Source organism: Oxyura jamaicensis, chromosome 5, assembly GCF_011077185.1.
Source record: "Oxyura jamaicensis isolate SHBP4307 breed ruddy duck chromosome 5, BPBGC_Ojam_1.0, whole genome shotgun sequence".
Classification (NCBI taxonomy): Eukaryota; Metazoa; Chordata; class Aves; order Anseriformes; family Anatidae; genus Oxyura; species Oxyura jamaicensis.
In genome coordinates this window covers 57917807-57942412 of record NC_048897.1, presented here as the reverse complement: position 1 = coordinate 57942412, position 24606 = coordinate 57917807, and the positions used below count along the sequence as shown (strand labels likewise).

General features: G+C 44.4%; 1 long non-coding RNA gene across 4 annotated transcripts; it reads right to left on the bottom strand.

Annotated features, from left to right (window-relative positions):
* Positions 1-631: 631 nt before the first annotated feature.
* LOC118167432 lies at positions 632-24606 on the bottom strand. 4 transcript variants are annotated; one of them, XR_004751134.1, is made up of 5 exons: positions 24316-24604; positions 24125-24228; positions 11609-11713; positions 4878-4956; positions 632-1372 (listed from the first exon to the last, which is right to left on the bottom strand). It is a non-coding gene; the product is annotated as an uncharacterized LOC118167432 (long non-coding RNA). The 4 variants fall into 4 exon arrangements; XR_004751135.1 differs by lacking the exon at positions 632-1372 and adding an exon at positions 2165-2256 and having other exon boundaries at positions 24316-24606; XR_004751136.1 differs by lacking the exon at positions 11609-11713 and having other exon boundaries at positions 24316-24600.

Genomic DNA, 24606 nt, shown 5'->3' with positions numbered 1-24606 from the left:
CAAGCGGTGATGGGGCAGTAATTAAGCTGGCACATCTACAAGCACGTTTTCCGTGGTACACAATTGAAATCGTCCAGGGACTGAAATTGTGCTAATCAGCAAATTTCAGCTGAAACACAAGCTGTTTAACTTCAGCTTAGATGGGACGGGGATGTTTTTAAGAAAACTGCTATCAGGTTGTGTTGTTCTGTGCAGTCATAGAGTTAAGATTGTGCTAGCAACACATGCCTGCCTTTCAAGAGCTTTTCTTAGTGTCCTTTTAAATTACCCTACAAGAAAAAGTGATGGGCAAACAGATGGCAACATTAGAAACATCTCATTTCACTTTATAAAAAGTTACTTGAACCCTTAAAGATTTGAGCATACTTTAAAAAAGAACGAGCGTTGAACTAAAACTACCCAAAATAGACTTGGCAGAACAGCCTTCTGAAACAAGAAAATAAACATGCTGAGGCTCCCTCTGCTTTCATCACTGGCAGCAATGCGTGCCCTCAGCCTGTGGGAAGGGTGGTCAAAAGAAGAAACTCTGCCTCTGCAGTATGCTCTTCTTCTCACTTCAGCTTGGCAGGGCTTTCTGAGTAGGAAAAGGGCAAAAGCTGCAAATTCACTGTGTGTCCTGCACAAATACAGGCGTGAGTTAACAGTGAATTCCAGGGATCAGCTTTTATTGAACTTAGACTGTGCTGTAAGGGAGTAGGCCATAGTTTTCCCCTAAAATGTAATAAAAACGTCTACTAAGCCTTTAATAAAGAGACTTAAGGAAAACTTTCCAGATCCCAATTACCACAATAAACATATAACCATATCTGCAAAATACTCATGGTAAAATATTTTTATGACATATTAGACAATCACTCGTAATATGTAATGGTTTCAATGTTTTATAAAAGAGGGTAGACTTCTATGCCATCAAGACTCAATATATTTTTTTCTACAATATGTATAAAAGATTTTCTTATTTACAGAAGAAAACAACTGAGCATGAACCTCATCTCACTAGAGTTATATGAAATCTTCCATTGTATCTTCATCAGGAAATACAAAGTTTGCTGTTTTACATCTTTTGAGAATAGCTGTCCTGAGCAGATGAACTGTTATGATCAGCAAAGGGTCACAGTACAGAATAAGCATCTGTGCAGTTCAGGACCTTGTAAGCATTCAAACTGGAATTTAATTTCACCTTTTGGCTCTTTTCCCTGCATTGTGGTAATTTCTCTGCTGTCTCAGGCTACATCTGAGGCTTTTGGTGACTCTGGTGCTCTTTGGCTAGTCCTTCTGCCACGTACCATTTCTCTGTGTACCTTTAGATGAACCATCTCAGAACAAACCTCTCTGGGATGGGAAAAGTCTCTAGAAAACACTGGTTTGACTCCTAAGATCTGAAAGTGTTCTGTTACGTCCTGTGTACTAGACATGGAGTACAGCTCTGCGTAAGTCATTAAATGTGTCCCGTTGACCTAAGTGGGAGTTGGACTAAGCCCCAGCAGATCGTTCAAGTTCCTTAAGGTGGTTCTTGCTCTCCTTTTGTGAGAATGAGAAAATTAGAATACAATTTAGATAGATATTTGGGACTGAAGAGCAGATGGATTTGGCTGTGTGCTACGTAATAAATTTCTGGCTTTGTAAAGAGACTTTTTTCGCCAAATGCTTATGACCAAAAAATGATTTGTAAATACCATTTCTCAAAGGTCTGATTGTAGTAAAATGGATACAAACAGCTAACATAACACTGAAGTGAAATTACTGTCAAACTGTTTATGCTTGCAAAAACGCATCCACCATTTCAGATCTCCAGCAGATTGTCTAGCTCCACATAATGAGGTCCTTTTGTACAGAAAGGAATGCAAATCTCAAAGATGTTGACTGTGTTTTTAGTAATATCACTGAGATGGAATGAGCTCCAAGAAGCGTTCTAACACACATCACTGCACTTTTAAAGCTCAGAGATAAACATTTAATCTGTAAATGTATAACTTCCTTTTAAAACATTCAGATGTTAAAACATGATCTTTCTGTAGACTTCTATAGGGCCAGAGGACTTGTTGATGAAGCTCTACGTAGTCTTCCTTTCTCCAAGGGTCTGGCTCATTGGTATCTATTGCTGCAGGAGCAACATAGGCAGGGTTTAGTTCCTGTGGTCCCAGGATTTTTGCTATTAATTGCAGTAGCAATAGGACTGGACCACTCGGAGCAGGTATCAGGTAGGTATGCTGCCTCTTTGCGTGGACAGTGCGCTATATACCATTAGTATATTATCTCCATAAAGAATTTCAGACTTACTTTCTATATTTTGAAGAATATATATTGATCATGTCCTAAAATGGAGTCTTTAGCCGGTCTTTCCTCTCCCTATCAAAAGGGCCAACCAGATAGTACTACAGGTAGATTAACTTTGTTTTGATAAAGTATCTATTTTATCATCTTTATGAAGCCAGTGAATTTGACTAATATTAACTAGACTACATTGGTAATAGCTAACTGGTATAAGCCCGAACAGAAGTAATATGATCACCTCCCATATTATTTTATCATGCTATTCTGTTTTCTAATCTTGCAAATATTCTCAAGAGGAATTACTCACATGCATAAAATAACCTCATATTCTTTAATGTTTTCATGCTTGGGCCCCAGCTTACAATATAATTTATATTAAAATCGTTTCTGAGTGTAAAAGCCTGCTAATTATTCCAGATTCTGCATTTAGTAATGCATTTTGAATGGAGAAATACGTCTTATTCGTCCAATTTTATCTTTTCCTGTTTCCTCCTGATCTGCTTTGTAGTTACACATATGGGGAGAGCATGATGCACATGGGAAAACGTTTGGTAATTTGGTCATAAAAGTGCTCTTCATGCTCAAGGAATAAAGGGTTACAACTGATTTGACATTTTATTTTTTATGGTTTTGCTTAAACAGCGGAAGAAGCGATTCAATTCGTAGTATGATTTGTGAAGCTGTATTTTAGTAGTAAGTACAGAATGCAATTTGAAACTTTTTTTTTTTTTTTTTTTTTGCATGTGTACATTGTAGTAACAGGGGGTTTTAGTTTTCTTAAAGCATGCTTCCTTGTGTTTTACATTTCAGCTGAAGGACTGAAATGAAATTTGTGTAGGAAGCCAGTGAAAGGGGTTTATGAATACCTTCAACTGCTACTTCTTTTCAGCCTAGGACAAAGTGAATTTCCATGACAGCTTGTAAATTCATGAAATTTAGAACTTCAGTTAAAACCAAAAACAACTGAATGAACCTAGAGTACAGCTGCAAGACAGCAAGATTTGGAGACTTCGGCACTTCTGAAACATTTTAATATTTTTCTGCACCTTTGAACTGAAATACTTTAACCAGAGTGGCGCGTAAGTGTTTACAGACTGGGATTGTGTTCCCTAAGTCCTATTTGTTCTGTGGTTTCAGTGATGCTTGCCCCGTAGGTTTTAGTCTTGCAATTCATTGACAATATTTCTGTATGAAATTGGCCTTCTGAGGAGCACCCACATAAAAAGTTTCAGCAATAACAAGCTGAAAGTCAGATTTTAATACCAGGAACTGAGATATAAGTTCCTCTAATAGCAAAGAAACTAGATTCCTTCAACCTTTGTGAAAACAAACAACAACAAACAAAGAAAAAAAAAAAAAGCACTTAACTCCGGTGTCTCTTGTTCCGTCAAACATTAAAATCAGTGATTTGTAACAGATGGAAACAAAGACCGCTTGGATGATTAGGGGAAGGAAAAGCCTAACTTAACAAGGAGCAGGGAAAAAAGGATTACTTTCTTTGAGTGTATATGGGGGGTCAAGGGAGGGAAACCTCACTGTGGCAACAAATAGATGCAAATTAGCCAGTATTAAAGTTAAAAATTAGGAACAAGTTTTCTGTCCTTACCAGAATCTGATTTTGAATAAGCTTTGAAATTGAAACAGGAGAGGGGGGAAAAAACAAAACAACAAAACAAAACAAAAAACAACACCACCACCACACAGAAACAGGCCTTTACAAGGAAGATCAGCTCATTTATGAAAGGGTTTAAAGCATGGTTCCTGAAATAGCAAGAGACTGGATTTCCTGATCCATTTGCAAGACCACTGTGCCTTTGGAGACAGCTGCATCATGCATTATTTTTGTCTCTCTTTAGCCACTTCGTGTAGCACAGCGTGACAGGTGGGCTCTCAAAAGCAGCAATCCCAATGCCACTGTCACTACCAAGTGGTAATGCTTCCCTTGCCCTCTGCGGAGCAGAAAGCATCAATAATGGTAATCACACGCTTTCCTTCCTCCTTCATCGTAACCTCAGTTCTGGCAAATCAAATTTGATTTACCACACTATCCATTTTTCTCTAAGATGAATTATTTTGTGCCTGTATTCCTGCAGCTGCTAGAAGTGACCTGGGAGAAAAACCTTTCCCACGGTAAAGCAGGAGTGCTTGCAGCTCAGTGCAGGCACTTCCCATAGCCCCGTTCTACTTCTGAAAGAAAGCATGTTGCAGGCTCTTTCTCTGGCATCTTCCTCTCCTGACAAGAAGTCTCAGAGCTAATACTTCCAAGGCTCATAAAAATCAGCATCACTTTCACTCATAGTTTCCCTTTCTCCTTGCAGGACAGGACATAAAAGAATTAATTGTCCACCTCAGAAAATCTATCTTCTGCCTTGGAGATTTTGGCTTTCCATTGGATACACCTGCTTTTTAAGCTACATAAGTCTCCAACAAATAGATCCTCAAGACTGGTACCTGTGTTTTAATTCTACTTTTTTTGTGTGTGTGTGATTTCAGAGCTTCTTGTCTGTCCTGCCTTGTCAACATTCAGTTCCAGTATTTTTAAACAAATTTCCATCACTTCTTCTGGGAAGTTGCTCTAGAAGCTTTCCAACACCAAGCCTTACCTCCATCCACAAGTAGTTGAGCTTTACTACATGAACCATGGCAGAGCAGGAGTGGGTACGCCCAGCAAGGCAAAGACCTCTACAAGGGAACAGACACAAGGGCATTTAGTCTTATCCTTTTCATCAGATAGGAAAGAATTTACAAGTACTTGTACATTTACCTAATCCTAGCTACAACACTCTACAGGGTAGAACGCAACCGTCTCTGTCAAATTGTATAACTATTTAGTTTGAAAGTATTTCTCCATATAATCTCATCAATACGATATAAATACCCTTGCAAAAGTAGTCTCTTTTTTAACATGACCTTGAAATGCAAGAGTCCATTGAAATTAATACTATTTTTTATTCTTCAGAAAGACCTACATGAACTTGCATTTCAAACATGTCATGCTGTCTGGTTTTGGCTTACACAGTTAGAAAGTAAACTTTATGAAAACATCTAGAAATTCTTTGTATAACAAGTAAATATACTCAAAACGCAAGGAAGGAAATTATAGTAAAATGCTTTTTTAAGAACACAAAGGAAAATAACAATTATAAAAATGAAAAAACAGTAAGCAGATGAGCAGACCTGGAATCTTGAATAGATCTGGGACCCAAAGATATCCCCTCTCAAGAACTGTTTTGGCAAACACACGGGATGAATTTACATAGAGAAACCCTAATGAGATCCAGGCTTTAGCCCCTTTATTCAGGTGTTGTGACAACAAATCTGGGAGACCGGTATCGCAAAAATAAATAATAAAAAAATAAAAACCTGTCTCTTAACTATGCAGAGAGGGCTACGAGTAACTTTCATCTCATTCCTGTGCTCCTATAATTTATGGTAGTTCAAAAGGAGTACAGCCAGCTCCTGTCCTCTGGAGTGCAAACACACCGCCTCTCCTCTGCACCCTGCCATTTCTGTTTAGTGAGAAATAAATAGGGATTTTGCACTCAGCCACACAAGCAAACTAGGAAAGAACATTAAACTTGAAGAAGGGCCAGCTAAGGTTGTCCAACTGCTGCTTCTTTCCTCCACAGCTGAGAGAACTTAATCATTAAAGCTAACGCATGCTATTAAAGAACAGCATCAATTTTAGAACACAAGTTGTTGTTTGTTTTTGTCTCCTTTTTCTTTTTAACGTGGCAACATTCAACTGGAGACAGTATCTCTCTAAACTCACTCAGTTTGCCTTGTTTTGTAATACAGCCTGTTCACTGAGGTTGACCTGGTCAATGACGAGTGAACCAGCAGCAATCAAAACATCATATTTATCCACTGAATTTTCCTTTGTTTTCCAGGTGGGAATCTCAAAGGCAAAAGGCTGCTTTCTACTTATGCTATGCTTGTCTTAGAAAACTCACAGGAACTCAAGTGGAGTCCTATTTTTTTGCAGGTTACTTGCTGTGCCCAGAGACCTCTCTCTAAAGCTTATCTCCTGAGAAGAAGGGAACTCCTCAGAAAGTTTAATTAAGAATATTTCAATTATATTCATTAGCAGCATGCTTTGGATTATAACTTAGATATCGACTGCCACGGAGATTCTAGCTTAAAAAAAAAAAAAAAAAAAAGGAAAAGGTGAGTTAGCTGGAATAGAAAAGAAATTTTACTGTTAAGCATAACCATAATGGTGAGATTTGTTGTTTTATCTTTGTTCTCATTCTGAGGATTGACTCTTTTTAAAGTCAAGACATACTTCGAACATTAAATCTCACCATATATTAATGCATACAGTATGTGCTAACACATAGTGAAACATCCCATTTCTGCAGGTGTAATAATCCTCAAAATCACATCCTAAACAGATTGCTGTAAAATATTCTATGATGTCTTTCAGGTGACAGTATTCTTATGCATTAACAACACGTTTTGTATGGGGTGGGTGATGCACGAAGCAGAGCAAAATGAGTCCATCAGTGGCTGGACACACCAACCCTCTGCTTTGCAGGAAGGCAGGACAGAGCCCCAAATACTCAATGACATACTTCACCTTGTTTCTGTGGTTGTGTTCCTAAGACAGTCAAGGGCAAGTCCCTCCTGCTGAGAGAGCCATGAGGAACACTTTCCTGGAGCACAAAGCCTGAGCTGGTCCTCCTCAGCGATAACACGTTCTGGAGCTTAGCTGCACCAGCTGCTTGTGGCTCAACTTCTCCCCTTTGTGCGAGCATCTTGATGACAATGAGGAGTGACACTTCCTGTCCTCTAGCAAGCTCACCTCCTGGTCTTTTTCTTGTAGCTTTTTCTCCTGAACTCACCGTTAAGTCTGCTCAGTTAGCAGTTTCCCCTTCAAAACAGAATTATTTTCTGCTGAGATGGTGGAAATGCCATGCCACATACACATGTACATGAATTGCTGTGGAGGAGAACCACAAGAAGCCTTAGCTCAAGCTATCACCCTCAAGTCCAACAGAATCGTGCAGATTTCTATAGCCGTGCTTTTATTAAAGGTTACATAAGATGTCTCAAATGCCAAAAGAGAGATTACAGGTTTTTTTTTTTTTTTTTTTTTTGGTAAGTGTGAAGGATTTTCTAGGAGGGGAAAAGCCAGAAAAAACAGAACCCATCTCTGTCACTCCAGCAACAGCCTGATGCATTTAGAAGGAAATGCGAAGAAGCAGGCTTCATAAAAAATAAATAAATAAAGGAACTTCATTAAGAACAACAAAAAAGAAACACAAAGGTCGGCCATTGTTTTTGTCTGCAGCAAGGTGAAACCAAAACATCTACATTTTTTAATGGTAAGCCAGAATGAAACTGAGAGATACTAGGATACCCAGAAGTTGAGGGGCCAGGGAAGTCCCCAGGAGATGCATGCTCAAGTCTCTGCACAGGCAGTGCAAAGCAGGGAGGGAATCTACCGTGTCTGAGGGCAGCACACTACTCACTCCCAGGACAGCGTTTATTCTAAGGCTCTTCTACTGTCTTTTATGTAATTTTCCCTGTCCCATAAAATGCTAGCTTCTGTTTCAGTGCAGAGTGAAACCAACTATGAGAATTGCAGGTTTCTGTCTTCATTTTTCGGCAAAAATAACTAACTGGAATAGAGTAATTTGCAGTCTCTGGCTCAATGAATATTGATGCATCTATGCAAAATTAAACAGCTCCATTCAAAGGAAGAAGTAACTATAGCATTATTACATAAATCATATAAGTATCTATAGCCCCCAACCAGTTCTAGTTCCAAATTAGGATCCTAAATGACCTAGTTCCAGGTGAATAACGTAACCAGGATATTGCCTGGTCTGGAATGAAGAAAATCATTTCCCCTCTTTCTCATACCTCATTTTGACTAGAAATTCTCACTTGAGCTCAGCAGCCTAGCGGTAAACACATTTCTGAGGTCTCTACTCAACATTTGTTCAATAAGCATTATTTTTTTTTTCCTCATTTACATGCAAAGGTTAATCTACCATTTCTGTTGAGACTCAAGAAATCACTCCTACCAAAGCGTTCTCCAAACTATTTCTCTTTAAAAGGAAGAATAAAGTCAGTAAGCTAACGCAGACAAGCTCAGTTTGAAGGTGCAAAACCTGAAAAGCTAGGCAGAAGTAGAGAAAGAAGTCAACAATTCTACTCTGCGTTCCCAATAACTGTTAACATTTCTTTACAGACCATGCTTTCCTAAGTCTCTGGCAGCCAGATGCCTGGAATTGAACAACTCACATGCTCAGGTGACACAGGATGGGATCCCACATGCATGATCCCAGGGAGCACCGAAACCATCTCTAACTTATTTTCCAGAAGGTTTCTTGGTGTATTTTTCCACCTAAGACTGACAGTCCACACATCTGACCCTCTCACAAATCAGTTTCTCACAATATGCTTTCTTCCCTGTCACAATATGCTCCCTCCCCCCCCCCCCCCCCCCAAATTCTGCTACCTGGCTTCAGTGCTAAACATTTTTGATTCTAGTATCTGTAACACTAGGCTATTCCAAAACCACAGGTAAGAAAGATTAGCTAAAGGTCTGACTATTTATGTCCCCAGGAATATAAAGTCTGAAACCATTGATGCACTTTTATACAATCAAATCAACTCTCAAGTAATTCTGACTGCTATAATTTTGGTTTTATGTAACAGCTTCATAGGAAATTCTCTAAGCACAAATGAATTACCACCTACCTTCTGCTTTCAGTGTTTTCTGAAAAGGACATCTGAGGAAATCCTCTGTCCATGCCTGAATACAGTACTATTTTGGAAGGGAATATGGACAAAGAAGTATGTAGCTGAAGGTATGCCAGAGACTGCTAAATTTCAGCTCAGGAATTATATGCAATGAAGTATCTGTTACCTGTCTTAAAAGAAAACAAACACAAAATCTCAACGCTGATGGAAATCAGAATGATAATTAACATTTACTTAATAAAAGACATATCCTTATTTAAGAAAGCAGAGGAAAAGTAAATTGGGATTTTTTGGAATAGCCAGCTGCATTTCTAGCTCTGTTTTAAGATAACCTTTCACGGTTTTGTCACTCATGTTTTCTAGGTGAGCAACCAGACCGCTGAGGTGCATTTGCCCATTGTCAGTGTGAGGAGCTCATCCTTCTTAGCTCTGACCAGGGCCAGAGAGTCCCTGTGGACACAAGAGCGTGCACCCATGTGTTTCAGCCAAGGGCTCCCATGCCACAGCACGTCCCTGCCTCCACAGGGTTACCTCATGTGGCATCCCCAGAAACTCCGTCATCATTGCTTGTCTTGCCCTGAGTTGCTTATATTGAGTGACTAAGCACCGCTCTCTGCCACCCACTGGCATATTTTTTTGCATCATGTACCGCATTGCAAAACCTCCACTGGCTTCATCTCTTTCAGCAAGGCAAGGCACGAGCCTGCCCCACATCATTACCCAGCACATGCTTGATCTTATCGGGGAACAGCCTGAGGAGACGCTCAGCATACCAAGACAACGGGGGGATCGTGGTGAGGAGAGGCCACTGGGTGAACAGCAAGGCACAGGGCAAGCGGCAGAGCCTCCTGGAGCTTCCCTAGGGCTTGGTGGCCGAGCTGCCAGTGCTCTGCGGGGCGAGGGGAGGCAGGGAACACACCCTCGCACCGCGCTGCCCCTCAGGGCCCGGGGGCAGTTTGAGCAGTGGTTCAGGCCGTGCAGGCATCCGTCTTGTGCAGGCAGGCAGAGCGCCCTGATTGATGGCTCCCTGGGGCTTGTCTGTACTAACTCTGAGGTTAAAATAAGCAGATCGAGTTGCCTAAAAGGAGAGAGCGTAAACACTCATTGGAGGTTTCTAGGGCGGTTAAGTGTTCCTAGCTGGAAGGTTGCCTCTGTTTTTCCTGTTACGTCCCACCACCAGTCAGAGGCTTTACCCGTGTTTTGTGCCAGGCGCAGACCTGGGGTTTGTCCTTCACGGCGAATGTCGGTGCCGCAGTGCAATAAGTGTCACGTCACCAGGCGGCTGACGAAGCAGCGAGCTGCTGCAAGAGCGTGTGGATCACCCCGAGGACCAGCCCGCCAGCAGCCACCCACCTTTGGCAGCGGCATTGCCGTCATGGCCCTTGCAGGGCCCAATGCGTCAGGGAACGTGCCACACGGGTGGGCTCCGTCCTCTGTGTGCAGGGTCACGGTAAACACTGAGGCCCCAGGACGTCTGCTTGGGGTCGGCTGGCCTCGAGCAATGCTGAGGGGGCTGAGGAGGTGGCAGTGGTACAGGGCTTGCCCCATCAAGCTTTATTATGAATGTGGGCCTACTGCCAACAAACCAGAGACAACAGGGAAAAACATCTGTTTCTCATGGGATGAAAATCTTTGTATTAAGTCAATTATTTTCTATTAAAGTAACTGAACAGCCCCCATTCTCGAAGTTCTCTGGCTATCTCTGGTCAGAGGTTAAACTCTGATTCCTCATAGACTCAAGAGGACTACTAGAATAACAACAGTAGCAGCTAAACCACAGGGCAGCAGATTTTGTCTACTAAAAAAAATCCTAAATGTAATCATATTCTGAGGAGGCATCTTCAGATTTTGCTCACGTGCATGAGAAGTTTTTACATCATCTTTTGATAAGATCACCACAGCTGAAACGGATTGTCCTGTGCCATTGGAAAAAATGGCACTTGACATGTCAAGCAGGATTTCTTAATTTTTATTTTTTATTTTCAGAAACAAAGATATAGCAGTTTGCCAACTGTATACAAATTTGGAAGCATTTTTATGACTGCAGACACTCTTTCTAAAGATTTGACCAGCCAGGAGAACAAAATCCAGAGCTGAGTTCAAGATACCAGTCTGATTAAAGGTAACAAGTGATGTAAGCTGGGTACAAATGAAGTTAGACCAAAAACGAAGAGAAAAAAAAAGGTTTCTAACCCAAAAATAACGAAGATGTGAGAAAGATTCTTAACAGGAATGGGGATGAAGAACCGGAGCAGAAGATCCTTTTTGTTTTAAGGAAACCAGCAATAATGGATGGTCTAACTGTTAAGATTGTTTCTCAGCACAGGGGAATTCTACACATCACAGGTGCTGCTTCTAGTCTTAGATTTGTTGTCTCCACTTATCAAAGTTTTTTTTTTTTTTTTTTTTTTTTTTTTTTTTTTTTTTTTTTTTTTTATCTTAGTCCTGAGGTCAATGTGGCTGCTATCAGCTTACTCTCTTAGCATGGACAAGATGTTCTTGTTATGTATGCACTTCTGGTCCCAAACAGCTATGGCAGAAATAGGCAAAAAAGTCAGAATATGTCAACAAGCATGATCACACATAGAAAAACAAACAATGTGGTAGGATATGACTCTACCTTCTGAAGGTGGGATAGCTAAGGAGGTAAGCCAGAGGTCCCAGATGATGGAAGCAGGAACCAGAGCAGGGTCAAGTGCTGGCCACACATCTTCCACTGCGAGCACTGGAAGAATGCATGGGATCCAGAAAAAAAAAACACGCACTAACACATGGTCCTCCACAGAAAGCCCCTGGCACTGCTTGCTTGAGGACACTACCAGTATCAGCATCTGTGGGCCAAAAGGAGATTCAGCCAGCACCAGCTCAAGAAGGTCTTTAATCTGAAAAAGCCATCATCAGGGAAGCTGTTAGGGAAAGTACAATATTTACTTGCTGTTCTTATTTCTCCGTAGCCTGCTCATGCTGCTGCTGGAAAGAGGCTATTGGGCTGCAGGGACCTTCAGCCTGGCTGCTCTGATTTTTTCCTTCCAATTTTGTTTATAAGACTGTGGGGGATGATTCAAAAGCAGCTTCTGAAAGGAAGAAAGATGGCTGGAGAAAGCATGGCTAGATTTGTTTTCCTTGGAGAGCAGCCATATGTAAATAGTATAATTAGTTCTGGAAATGAGGAGCGTGACTTAGCTGTGCTCCCAACCACCTTCTCCTCAGTTCAGTCTTTGACACCTTTCCAGGGAAATAGCCTGAAGTCATGGGAAATTTTCTGATTCTCCACCTTCTGCAGAGAATCACTGACAGCAGTCTGTTTTGTCTAACTGCACTTCAGATTCTCTTGCAACAGTCTAATCTGTAACGAACTTTTTTTTTTTTTTTTTTTGGCACAGAGTGAGAACAGATCTGTTAACATTCAGAAGTGGTCTTAAGGCTTTTATGTTTTCAGCCTGGATTAGAACACCTCAGAGAAACACCACATAAGAACTAAGCCCTTGCCAATAATTGCACGCTCTAGGCTAGATGTAGACCACTGCAATACAGTAAGTGTGATGGCAGACAATACAAGACAGAGAGGATCTGGATGTTTTCTCCTCCTCATACCTCCCCATTAATTCATAATTAAAAAAAAGACTTCATCATACTGCAGAGAGAAACACTGTATCATCTGCCTTAGTTTGTTACGCCAAACTTATTAAAAGTTCATAAAAAATCTAGCACAAGGAATGTATCACAGGATATACTGTATTTCCAGTTTGATAATTTTTTACTCAACGTAAAGGGAAAGCTGTTACTCAATGTACAAAATTAACGCTATAAATAATTCCAGTGATGTGTTGGTAAGAACAGGAACATTTTAATTGCCTTCTTGGCAGTTTTGGATTACACTTCACGCTGCACCGCATCTGTGCTCTACAGATGTTTAAGTGCAGAGCTTTCTTCCAGTGGCTAACAGTTGTGGAGCAGTTGGCGTGTGCGCGCGCATAAAATCCAGAACACGCTTATAACAGCCCGGTGCTACAGGGGTGTAATATTCTCACGTTAAATAATGATCTATATTTTCGGGAATGTAACATGGCAGTAATCACAGCATCTTTTCAACAACCACTTCGTGAAGACCAAAACCTACTTCTGTCACCTATTCTCACACTGTGTCTGCTGCTACATTGACATCTCTGAATAATCCACTACAAGCAGCATCCATTTTACTGGATGAGCGGAGGGACGGCAACGGGCGTGCTCTTCTTCATTCTGCCCTTCTCCAGCAGATCTCCTAGATTAGTGCTGAGGATTTAAGTCATTGTTTGAATAGTTTTTGATGTTGTATTCAGCTGTGTAACTCTCTACCCTTGTTTTGAAATAAATTAAAACATTTGTAGAATTATCCATCTTGCCAACACTTCTGTATCGACATGGCTCTCTGCTATAGCCATTATGATTTTCCCCTGGGAGGAGCTAGCTTGATAGCTTGCTAGTTTGAGTTAAATGACTTAAATGATAAGTGGCATTTTGTTCTCATTACACTAAGAAAAGTCAATCAATATAAAGCACATCAATGCATTAATGTAAAAGCAGAAACCAAAGAAAACTGATATTAAATGGAAGTTTAGAATCCATTATATTGAACACTACAACTCAATTTCCTGAACTAGAGTTGACAAACCACCAGTAAATGTCCAGCAGGGAATAGTTCTGCCCTGATTATACTGACTAGATGATTGAATAGGTCTTTTCCTTCTCTAATACCTATGAACATATGAAAATCAATGGCAGCCCACTTAGTGAAAGTACCTTCCCTCCTTTGCTTTAGATGCGTGGTTCAAGCTCATTTTGTGAAATGACGCCAAAAGATCTGCGCTGTTCCTCACTTGTTGGGGTGCGCCCCATACAGGAGCTCTGGCCACCCCCTCCTCCTTTCTCACACTGGGGCTTGATCAAAGCAGGAGAGGGAAAGCCACTGGCCATGGGGACCAGGCACAGATTTGTCCCCACGACAGGAGGGCTTCTCCTCCATTTGGGCACCTCGACAACATGGCTAAGGACTATGCCAGAGACACCTGCTGCATGAACTGATCCAGCTTGGTTTTCTGCCAATCGCACTGTCCTGCAGGCTGCAGAAAGCTCACATCTGAGGAGTAGATGCGGACACCTCTGTATTTCCAAGATTTGATTGCAATTCTCATTTCTGAGCTGTCATTTCATTTAATTTCCAGTAGATGCTACTCTACTCTAGATGCTAGCCATAGCCAGTAATCGCTCCTTCCCTGAACACCAGACCTTTACAGCAATGCTTCTCTGAGCATTTTCAGAATACAGGAAAACAGTCTTTCACCATCAAAATTTGATCAATGGTATGAAAATGATTCATTAGCAAGAGAAAAGGAAGGAGCAGGGGTAGGAGTCAGATCCTGTGATATTCCTGCTTAATGAAGCCCATGCTGAAAGGCTAATACAGGACTGGATTCAATAATTTAAACACATTTTGGTAAACCAATGCAAGAATATGTGAAATGACATTATGCATCAGCAGAGCTGGTAAAAAGCAAGGATGCGTATATGAGAAGCAATAAGACCTTGTTTGGTAGTGAAATAAGGGAAAATTGAATAAAAAAATCCTTCAAGAGGAATCTTTACGAATACAGTATACACACAAGTTTGGCCACAAATGGTTTCATGTCCCTGTTTACAATACTTAACATTACTTGCACAGCTTCTTTTTGGCCAGCTTTGACGTATTTCTCTGCTTTTCTCAAGAAGAGCATGTGGCAGAATCCTTTCCATCACAGAAGGGGTTATAGGTGCCTTCGTAAAGTCTTTTGAGGTGAAAGATATGGTTTAGCTTAAAAAAAAAGAGAGAGAGAGAGAGATTGTTTCTAAGCTTTTTTAATCCATGTGTTCACTAGTGCTCTGTGCCATGGGCACTAAGGCCTGCCATCCACTTCAAAGCACAGAAAATCTCCTAATCCAAGATGGACCAAGGTAAATTCCTTGCCAGAATTTGCATTCATGTTATTTGTCACCGTGCATTTCACACGCTTGTGCTGGAAGCACTCAGATGATAAAGCCTGGCATCAGGTGTCCCACATACAGCCAGTCCAGGGCACTGCTCCCAGCGACGAGAGTGAGGATGGTGAATTTCCATGAGAGCCTTACACCAGTATCAAACCCCTGGCGGGACAGAGACCAACAGCACCCACATGCAGACGTCCCCGTTCAAAGCTCTCGCCCTCTGCAAGGCACCCACATCCACGGTGAGAGTTGCTGGGGGATCCCTGCTGCCCAGGGACTTGTCCCAAAATCCAGTACCCTTGGGCAGCATGATAGCTGTGCTCCGAGCAGCACATCCCCTCCTGAGCCCCAGATGGGAGCTGACGCTCCTGCCGCACCTCAGCTGAGAGGCTTTCAGGAAGAGGGACAGACGCACACCGACAAATAAAGCAATAGAAATTCCGTGAAATTAGCAAAAAGGAAAAAAGAAAAAGAGGATGTGTAGCTTCAGACTATAATTAGCCAAGTCTACTGTGAATATTAATGAATAACGCTGAGCAGCAGAGTTTTGCCAACACTGAGTATTTCTATAGCGACTCATCTACAGAAGTCTTTGCCACTTTTTTTTTTTCTCCCACTGATTCTTTCAGTAAATTTTAAAATAAGTGGCAGCATTAAGTTAATCTTTTATTTAGCTAATAGGAACAGGTTGCATTAGAGCTTTCCTGGAATAAATGTAAGTGTACTTTAAACTGAACACATAATGGCAAATCCACATTCAGCTGGGAACTGCACTAAATACAGCTTTGTCAAATCTTGAGCTTTTATTGCAAGTGTCACATTATCTGACCTTTTTCTTAAAGCTCTAGTTACCAGAACTGCGTTATTATGTGAAAATCTCAGCTTTTACTGGGGGAATAAAGGCTTCCAGCTCCGATGGCTACAGAGAAAATGGCAATTCCAGAGGCTCCTGCAGAAAATGAGCGGTACCTAAACATGGACTACTAGAGAAAAAGATAGAGGAGCTTCAGCTCTGTACTTTAGGCATCCATAACTATGGACATTACAGGTGGTGTGCCTGTGTGGAGAAACGCACTGCTACGTGCCGAGGGGGCAGATGGCCCAGTCACCCCCCTTTTCCTGAGCAGCCAGCCCATGGGACCCCTGCCCCAAGCTGGAGGAGGGTATTCTCAGGGATCGCCACAAGCCCGGGCTTCAGCCCCACTCAGGAATGCCGGTGAAGTCTCCGGAAGGCATTCAATTCTACTGAGCTAGGATTAATTTAACTGCAGCAGTGTTATTTGTGCACCCAATAACCTTTTAACCCCAACATCTCAGGCAAGGCTGTCACCTTGCTATGATAAGTTGGCTTCCTTCCTCGCCCTCATCAGCTCTGTTCATTTCCACCGCGCTGAGCTCTGGGCCTCCCCCGCCTGATTCCCCAGACGCTTTGTTTCTCATTTGAACTTTAGCTGCTTGAAGGATAATGTCACAAGCAATCACTGCAGCGGCAAGCCTTGCAAACAGGATGCTGTTGCTTTGCATAAAAGATCATCTTTATTGAACGCGTTGCGTGGGAACCTTAATTCAGCATCAGGAGAGATGACTACGAGAGCCTCCTAGACTGCAAAGCAAGTACACATCAAGCACCACCCGCAGTTGAGAGTTTCAACACACATCCCTCCATTGTGCAGAGGTTCCTCCATGGAGAAGAGCCTCCACGGCACCATGCCCACTGCCACATACCAGGCCTCCTGCTCTCCTGGGCTCTGCAGCCGGCACTGCCAGGCTGTCCGCTCCCATGCTGGGACTTCAGATGTCCTTGAAGCGGGAGCAGATCCTGCAAGCCTCAGAAGGTTAAGGTTGCTTCAGCCTCCCTGGCTGGGCCACCCACATTATTTTCACCTCCTCCCAGCCCCGACGTTGAGTGCCTACGTCACCCAAAAGCAAGCACTTCCCTTGTAAATGCTACAATTCCTCCTTGCAACACTGGAAAGGGGGATGTGAGGACTCTCATTTGTTTTAAATGAAAGATGACATGCCAAATAAAGAGGACATGGCCAACCCCACCAGTACCTTACAGCAAGACTCGAGCAAGTCTCTGGCACTCCGTGCCAAGCTCTCCTGACCATAAAACACCCGCATACCCCACAGCAGTGTTCTACAGACAACTGTAATTGAGGAGCGTGGAGGATGAGCTGCTCCAACAGGGAAGAGCATTATTACTTATTGATGCCCTCATCTCGTGTTTTCCACAGCCCATCATTCAGCTGGGAAAGACCCAGGATGCTGCAGTTTCGAGCTCTTCCCCTCCACACAGATGGTAACCTAGGCGATATGCAAACATCTGCTCCGCCAGGGAAGGGCTTTCCTCCTGCCTCGCTCATCCCTGCCCAGGCACAAACCGTGGCAGTAATTAGGAAGGGCTAGAAACGCTACTCAAAAGCTGAAAGCCAAATATGAGAAACTGCAGCAATTGCCACACAACCGCATAGCTAAATAAGAAAAGATTAGTAGAGAAAAGTAATCTCTTAAAAGGCCAACTAATCCATTAGGAAAAGCAAACACACACTTATTATTTTCTCCGTTTTCCTGAAAACGTTGTTAGCGCTGAAGCGATGCTCTGCCATGTTCCGCAGTGCTTGTGCAAGACATTAATTCTCAGGTGATAAATGAGAAACTGAGACAGACTTTTCCAGAAAAATGGAAAAGATCAGCCCTATGCCTCAGGTACGCTCTAATTAAGCCATCCATTACAGCACGCACCATCCAGAACCCACAGGGATGGTTTTTTGCTTTACAGGTGGATGTGGCACAAATAACGTCCTTTGTACAATGCCTCCACCATCGGTTTTAATTGATTGCTCCATCGATTGTGTGCACACAAACAGCGGCGGGGTCTCCGAAAGGATTTTCATAACTGGTTGTAGCACTCACAAAAGCAATGCACACTCGTGGTTTACGAGAATAATTTTCCCTATGTTGCTCTCTGCTACCCCAATGCCTCTCACCCCCAAGCAGCCGGTGGCTGAGCCAGCTGCCCTCTGATGCTGAAAGCTGGGGGAAACAGGTGGCAACATGTGCCTGGGCACAGCCTGAGGGGGCTTACACGGCAGCTCCACAGCCAGGCTGGAGGAAACCACCAGACAGGTAGCCAGCACGTCAGGAATCCCAGATTTGGGCTTTTGAGTAACAGATTGCTGAGCGCCCAGAGAACCAGAAATGTCAATTCTTTTATAGCAGCAGCATTTTTTATTTTTTATTTTTTTCAGCTCCAGTTTCTATAGATATCTCAGACTTTGAGGAGCGGTGCGAAGTGAACGCCGTTGCACAACCGCGCGTTAGGGACGGCTTTCAGCGTGGGGGCGTGGGTGGGGACGGCAGCTCGCACGCATGGCCCGGGAGCCCCAAAGGATGTCGTAACAGCTACGCGTGGAAAACATCTGCTCCTCGCTGCGGCGCCTCCATGTCAGGCACCGGCAGCACGCAAGCACGAACAAGCCCTGAGCGGAGGCCGCTCACATCTAAATCCCCACACCGGGCTCACGGCCACGGTGTCCGACTGCTCCAGGGCCTTCAGCTTGGCCTCCCCCCGACCCGATTCAGACTGCTTCCCCTGGGAAGTTGGCCCCAATATCTGCAGGAATCAAAAGCACAAAGCACCAGGCCCTGGCTGAGGGGTCCTGTCCAAGCACCAGAGCACAAGACCGCGTTTTCAGGATGTGCCCAGCCCCATGCAGGGGAGGACCAAGGGGCCTCACTGGGAGATGCTGCAGCATTTGCTTGCCAGGCCAGAAACGACGTCTGGAGCCCATATTTTCCTTCACTTCAAGCTTGAAGTGCACTTGAGAAGTCTACAGTCTTTGACAGAGTTTTATTTTCTGCAGGGGGTGGGGTAGGGTGTATTTTGAACAGCCTTTAAATACCCTGTGGGTAGGAGTATTTCCAGTTTTGGCATGATGCGTGCATTCTGATAAATGAAATCAACCTACAAAGTGGACCTTTGCATTGACGACCAATGCAGCATGTGTCTGTGCTAGTGACTCATGCAGCTTGTCATATTTTTTGTTTTGTTATTTAACGTATAGTTATATTTACACCACAAAAATATGTATAACGTGGATATTTTAACATTAATGCAAAAATACTTGGTAATACGCATTTATGGAAAGGATATTTTTGTATTTTGTGACGCTGAAATCTTTATAAATTAATTTTTCAAAACTTCAAAACATTTTGTGGCATATGTTGCTCACCTCGGAAGAGACAAAACTATAGGGCAGAAGCACTGCTGAGATTTTTTCATGCTTTTGTTTGAGCGTGTTAGAGATAGATGTAATTAGTTAATAACGCACACCTGGACGCGTCATCCCTGTCCAAACAGCATTGTGAGCCGACCAAGTCCTGCCACAGCCAGGTACAGGAGCACCTGCCCTGTTGCTGCTTGGGAATGCCTGAGGCATCTCAGCACAGGCAGCAGCCATCAGTACCAGGGGAGAGAAATTTCTCCAAACCACATCAGCCAAGCCCATGACACCGCCTGAACCCAAGCAGGGTCCCTGGGCCGTGTCCTCCTCCCATACGCTCGTTATGCCTGGAGCAAGCCTACGAGGCGTGAAGCCACAGGCAGTGCTGGGCCACGAGGTCTGACCAGTGAGGAGCAGGGGATTTTCTCTCTGAAGTTCGCTGTTGCGTTTTGAACACAAATCCCGGCGATTCACCGGTTGCCTCCTGCAGCTGGTTGTGGCTGTGGCAAGGCCGCCCCCTCGTAACGCAGGCCCCCTCTGCCCGGGCAGACAGCACCATGCCGTCAGCAGCCTGCTCCCCGCAGGGACACCAAGCCACCAGTGCTGCAACGCCTTGTGTCCTGCTCTACCACCGGCATGCCCCAGGGGCTCTCAGAGCACCGCAGGACCCTGAGGCAGGCCTGGATGGCAGTCACAGCGCTGAGTGGGGCCACCCAGGGCCCGCACTGCCTGGTGCCAGGTTAAAAGCCCTGGATGGATCAGGCGCCTTCGCTTCAAAGCCGAGCGGGGATTCCCGGCCAGCCCCACAGCTGCAGCACATCTGCCAGTGCTCAGGGCTGGGCTGCCAGCAGCCTGCTGCAGACAGCAACCAGCAGCACCCACAGCAAAACAAAACAGACAAAATTAATGGGAAAGCAGAGCCAGGGAGCTCGAGCGTGCCCGAGGCCAGGCACCAAGTCTGTGGCAAAACCAAGGCACCGCTGATTTCTCATCCCCACGCGATTCACAAGGCGAGCGGCATTTCCAGTGCGTTTATGTAAATCCAAAACAGACTGCTGGCCTGGCTTTAATTTTCCAGAAAGCCGACCTCGCGCAGTTGGGGAGCACAGAGACCGACCCAGCAGGCATAAGCAATGCACGTGGCTGCTCCCCAGCCCCGTGGCAAGCTGAAGAAGTGCCCTGCCAGTGCCAGAGCCCCGGGATGTCAGCAGCCTCCTGGGCCAGGCGATGTCCTGAGCCTCTGCCGGAGGTGCAAGCACCACTGAGTGGTTTGGGTCCTGGAGCCAGTACTGCTGGCCACCACGGCTCTTGTTCACAGTGCTCTGAAAGCACAGAAACCCCTTTCTAAGGAGCACACACCGAAGGAGACCACTGCTCCACCCTGGCCTCTGGCAGCAGCCAGAGCTCTTCCAGCCTCCACCGGTCACATCTCAGGGGCTTCCCCTGTCAGAAACCAGCAGAGTGCCCGAAGGCTCCTGCTAGGGTCATTCCCTGTTCCTTCTTCATGCCTCCCACTTTCATAGAGTAGCACAGGTTGGAAAGGACCCATCAAGAAGGATCATCAAGTCCAATTTGGTAGGCACAGTCCTTTTCAGAGGCAGGACTGTTCTCTCTGATCAATGCAAATTGTTTTATTTAAAGGAGAAGAAAATTAAAACTCATGGAAAAGTTCAGAGATATCCAGGCATGCAGCTTTGTTCTGAAATGCTCAAACATCCATGCGTAGGTGGTCATGTCGGTAGTCTTGCACCAAACTGTAAATTATACAGTAGCATAATTTAATGTACTGCAGATATTGCCATGTGTAATACCTGACACATGCTTTATTTGGGATGCTGCACCAATTCTTAGAAACTGCAGCTATCTGCTGTGTTATGAAGCACGTAACTGAGAGTACTGTGGTCCTCAAGGGGAATTCATGACGTGGCTGTTGCTGAGGTAATGCACTGCAGACCCCTGAAGTCATCTCGAGCTACAGGAACACTTCATTTTAATATCTCCTCGCACAAACTTCCTGCCTTGAAAGTTCAAGCAAGGCTTTAGGTTGTCAGCCCATGCACTGTATTATTTTCAGTGACAGGCAGAGCTAATTAGCTTGTATAGTGATTGTGTGCACTAGTCTACCCTCATTATTTCTAGCCTTGCCATGCAGGCAACAATTACGATGCCGTAAGGACACGCAGAGCTATGCCTGGAATCTATTGAACTCGGCAGAGGCGCATGCCGGAGCCACGCCACACAGCCTTGAAGGGTTTACAAAGAGGACTTGCGTGCTCATCTGCCTTCCCTCTGCCCCAGCAGCTCCTTCCCAGCCGACCCACGGGGATCAGCCCCTGCAGCCCCCACGGGAATCAGCACCCAGCTGCTGTCAGGACCTCAGTGCACCGAGCCATGGCATGGCTGGCAGCTCGCTGGGGAGCTAGAGGCCACGAATGTTCAGGAGAACATGTGACACAGCGTTTTCTCCCAGTAGCCTCTTCTGGGTGTTTGCCCTAGTTCCCCATGGAAAACAAAGCATGGTGTAGTTCCACACTGCCAGCTATCACTTTCCACATTTCATTAGACAGCTAGGTGACAGCAAGGCTTCTGAAGACAGGAGCCTAGCACGTTCCTCTTGAGGTGCTTGGAGAAGCCCATGGGTTGTCAGAATCCTAACATTGCGTCCCCTAGACCTTATCACGTCTGGCAGTGAGTTCGCATGAACTTGTTTTACACACACTACATTTCTATCCAAGCCCTGTGCAGCTCGGAGAAGAGAGCCTGCTGCACCCTGCCTCCCACAGCAGAGTCCCCTCTGTCCCCAAAGCCGTGCCCTCTGCTGCTGGGACAGCTCCCTGATGGGCACAGCAGCTGCCAGCACGCCTGAGTGAGCACGCCTGGGCTCACGGCCCTGAGATACAAAGCGAGCATTGCACACCAGCACAGCAAGGAGTGAACATGTAAAAGAAAAGCTGCCAGGTGATGTGGCTGTTGGGAACAGTCACACCGAGGCCACCTACAACTCTCTTCTGCACCCCTAAGAACCATAAGAACAGTCAAGGGCAGCCAGCCCACATCGGCTTTAAGACTAGTATTGGTTTAAAGTGAGAGAGGAGTGTCCCAGAGATGGGAAGTTGGAAGGTGATGTTAGAAGAAGCAAGCAGAAGCCACCAATGCCCTAGGCTGCTGCTGTAGCAGAGCACTAGCAGGGACCTGCTGTCAGCAGCTGGATCTGCATCTATATCAGCACCACTGCCAGGTAGCTGGATCCAGCCTTCTGGAGCAGCTGCTGCAACAGGTCCAAAAAGGATATTAGTTTGTGAGGTGAAGTATTTTTTTTTTTTTTTAACTTTATTTAAAGAAATAAATAAAATAAATGCTGCAGTTTCAGCAAGAACAAGAGCTGTTTGTTCCAGTAAAAGATGCCTGTACTTCTTGTAGCCAAGCAGGAGTAAGCACACACTTTTTGTTGCTTGCTCTCACTCCAGCAGAGAACTGGCCAACACAGGTGCAGCTGTGCATCCCACTAGGAAAAGAGGAGGCGGTGGCAGCAGCACTTATAAGGTCACTGTCCTGCATCACATCACCTGTGCTTTACTTTTGGTAAGGCCCACCAGAATCTTTCTTTTTATGTTTCTCAAAGCTCTCTCATACATCCCTGCATCCTATTTCCCAGCTGTACCAGTTTGGACATGATTATGTGTATTCAAGTGAGAATACAAAGCAGAACTGGAAGTGGCATAGCCTCACTGGGCTATTTCCTAAATTCAAATGACGAAGTTGGCAGCGCTAACTATTTCTGTAACACAAACATGACTGTATAGACTTTACATTGTCTTTAAATAACAGATTCCCAAGACTGGAGTCCAAATATAGTGAAGCTTCCATTAAGGAACACGCTGGGGTTAGAGCAAAAATGAGTTTCCCAGCAGAGTGGTCTTTAGTTAAAGGTCAGAAAAAATTATAATTGGAAGCCTTATTAGGGTAATTTAAGATACTTGGTGTAGATGCCAGTTGAAGGAATATGTAGTGCAGTAAGTACCTAAGCCCTTATCAAGAGTCTGAGTCCTTTAAAAGGTTGTTATAACCAATATAATGCAGTAGGAGAAGATAGCTTAGTGTATGTATGTGAACTTCAGCTTTAACTTATAAATTCCAGTACTTTATAGTCTTAAGCTAGACCAGACTTTTTTTTTTTAATTTTAAATAAACATGGAAAGGGGGTGGTACAATGCAGGGACTATTCCAGCAGGGAAACACCTGCCACGTTGAGACACCATGTGCTGGTTCCAAAGCAGTCCTGGCACCAGCACCCGCTGCCTTCCCCCTCACCCAAGGGGCTGCTCCTGCCACACAAATCCAACCCCGCTCGAGCTTCTGCACCAGCACAGCCTCAGTGCGAAGTGAGCTTATTGCAAGCCAGCACTGCTCAGCCCAGCAGGCCCTGCCTGCAGCTCCCAGGAGCAGAGGAGCCCTCGCTGTCCTCACAAGCATGGGGCTGGTTCCTACCTGTGGCCATACTGCCCTCCCAGAAATCTGCTGAAAGCATCCCTTCTGCTGAAGAGGCGCCCAACTAGAGCGCACAGCACACAACTGCACCACTCACATCCCTGGGGCCTGTCCGTGCAGAAGATTTTGTGACCGGACTGTCAGTACCTGCTCTCTGTTCCCTGGACACCCAATCCTCAGCAAGGCACAGTCACGGAAACACAGGGAGCCAACACTATAGCACCACCCTGCCAACAGGGAAACAGCAGCACCAACAGCTAGCTTGCACATACAGGTATTTGTGGGTTTGGTACGGACCCCTGAGAAAACTGATCAGGTCACAGGCAGGCTTTAGCAACTCACCCTACATACAGCAAAGGAAAAGCCAGCAGTTGTGTGTTGTTGCCCTCAACAGAGCATTGGCATAACAAGCAACAGCTTACCTTGGGGTGCTTTCTGCCTCCATCAAACAGGATAAGATTTAATAGACTTGATTTCCGGAAGCATCTCAATTTTCACAACTAAATCCAAATCTTTCTCTTGTTGCCTGGAAGAGTTGGACCTGCTCATGAGATCTCCAGGCATTTCTCTTCCAGAGATGTAAAAACAAAACAAACAAACAAACCCCACCAACCAAATGAAAAAGCCCTTTCAATTCAACCCCAGTGATTTATAAGAATACCACAGTCTTTAGCTACCCCAAATGGTAGCAAGCTTTTTGTAAAAACAAACACAAAAAGCAGGTGAGAAAATCTTTTCCTCTCCCACTACAGAACTTTCCTAACTTTAAAATTGCTTCCCAAGGTGTAGCCTTGCAGCTGTTTATATTTACTCCAAACAAGCACATTCATTCCCTTTTCATTTTAATTGCCCTGCCAGAAGGCATCTTCTGAATGAGATCTTAATTAGGAGAAGTAGCCTGTGG